Below are 2312 nucleotides of genomic sequence, written 5' to 3'. Positions count from 1 at the left end.
AGTTTCTCTATGTAACAGTCCTAGCTGTCCTGGAACTCACTCGGTAGACCAGGCTGGCCTTGAACTCACAGTGCTGGGATTAAAGGTGTACCTCACCACCACCGCCCAGTGGCCCTGTCTCTTAAAAGGTTCCACAGCCTCTCAAAATAGCACCACCAAACAGGGACACACCTTCAAAACCCGAGCCTGTGGGGACTGCGTTTGTCCACTCTCTTGCTGCTGTGACAAATGCCTGACATCGCCCCTGCACTCAAGAAGCAGGAAGCAGAGAACACGTGCAGTCCCAGCCCCTGGCAGGGGCTGCTTAGTGAGACTGTCTCACAGCAAAAGAGCAGAGAGCAAGGGATGCTTCTGCTCGGCTTCCTTGCTTCTTCATTCTGGGACCCCAGCCCAGGGAAGGGGGCCGCCCACATATACATCTTCTCACCTCGATTAGCTTAATTTAGAAGAGTCCGTGTGGTCTTAACAGTGTAAACATTGGTCAGCCTAAGTCCAGAGCCCCTACAGAGAGGCGATGCATGTTCTTAGCTATGAACCTCTGTGAAGCAGAAGGGAAAGTTATTAGAAAGCAGACTTCTAGTAACCCAATGATGTAATGTAAACATCCCACTCCAAAGGCAAGGAGCAGGGGGACAGCAAGGAGAGAGGAAACCACACCCAGTGTGACAAACGCCAAGCTCTGTAGCTCCGTGCCCAGCGTTTGGGACATGTGGTGACATCATCTGGACCCTCATGGCTTAGGTGGTCTTTCTGCTGTTGCCCTGCTGTGTGTAACACGCATTTCCCTTGGGCTGTGTCGAGTTCTGGCAGGGCTCCAAGGAGACTGGAGAGGGAATGAAGAAAAGACAGACATGTGATGGTGATGGAGAAGCCACAACAGCTGAACAGAGAGGGGTGGGATCATCACAAACAGCTGAATAGTGAGGCGAGAGACAGGGCCATTGTATACAGATGATCAGAGAGGCGGGGCCATTGTATACAGCTGATCAGAGAGGCGGAGCCATTGCATACAGCTGATCAGAGAGGTGGGGCCATTACATACAGCTGAACAGAGAGGCAGGGCCATTGTATACAGCTGAACAGAGAGGCGGGGCCATTGTATGCAGCTGAACAGAGGTGGGGCCATTGCATACAGCTGAACAGAGAGGCAGGGCCATTATATACAGTTGAACAGAGAGGCGGGGGCCATTGCATACAGCTGAACAGAGAGGCGGGGCCATTGCATATAGCTGAACAGAGAGGCGGGGCCATTGCATGCAGCTGAACAGAGAGGCGGGGCCATTGTATGCAGCTGAACAGAGAGGCGGGGCCATTGTATGCAGCTGAACAGAGAGGCGGGGCCATTGTATACAGCTGAACAGAGAGGCGGGGCCATTGTATACAGCTGAACAGGGGACAGGGTTTATGGTATACTGCTGAATCAAGGAGGGAGAGTCTCTATAGGGGAGCAATCTTCAGGCCATAAACATCCAGGAAAAGAAGCTCTGGTGGACATGCATTGTCAACATTCACAATCAGACCCCTGAAAAAGACTTTGCCATTTATCTGAAGCACCTGGGAGAAGGCTTTGCCATTCCCATGGGGCTGTGCTCAGCACTGGAATCCTTGACCCAGCTGTGTCTATGTCAACAGCACACATTCACTCAGTTCTTCCTTCACTCAGGGCTCGCTCCACTCCCCACAGGACTAGCTCTACCAGTGCGCGCAGATCACCTCAGCAAACGCTCCATATCCCTGGTATCTTCAGCAGCCTAGAGTAACTCATGCTTCATGGTGGTTTGACTAACGGCCCCACAGGCTCATATATTTGAATGCTTGGTCATCAGGGAGTGGCACTATTTGAGAAGGATTAGGAGGTGTGGCCTTGTTGGAGCAGGGGTAACCTCATTGGAATTTGAAGTTTCAAAATCCCATGTCAGGCCGAGTCTCTCTCTGCCTGCAGATAAGGATGTTGCTCTCTCTTTGCCTGCTGGCCCTTGCTCTCTCTGGCAAGTTCATTCCTTCACTGGCATTAGAGCCTAATTCTTCAGGATTCTGGAGTATACTGAAGACCAGCTGAGACCAGCCTCATGAACTGAACAACTACTGGATATTTGGACCTCCCATTGGTAGACAGCCATTGTTGGACTAGCTGGACCACAGCCTGTAAGCAGGCTCCACCTCTTAATTTCACGAATTGCTCTATCAGGCTCTCTTCGGGGAATCCAATCCAGCTACACGTTGTCTGCTCTCCCAGGTCTTCCTTGAAAATCCGGATGCAGGCACCCATGGCTCCATACTGCTTTCATCCTGTATGTCTACAAAACCACACC

Source organism: Peromyscus californicus, unplaced genomic scaffold, assembly GCF_007827085.1.
Source record: "Peromyscus californicus insignis strain IS unplaced genomic scaffold, ASM782708v3 Scaffold_15__1_contigs__length_86483966, whole genome shotgun sequence".
Taxonomy (NCBI): Eukaryota; Metazoa; Chordata; class Mammalia; order Rodentia; family Cricetidae; genus Peromyscus; species Peromyscus californicus.
The sequence above is the reverse complement of the archived record's forward strand: the minus strand, read 5'-3'. Positions refer to the sequence as shown.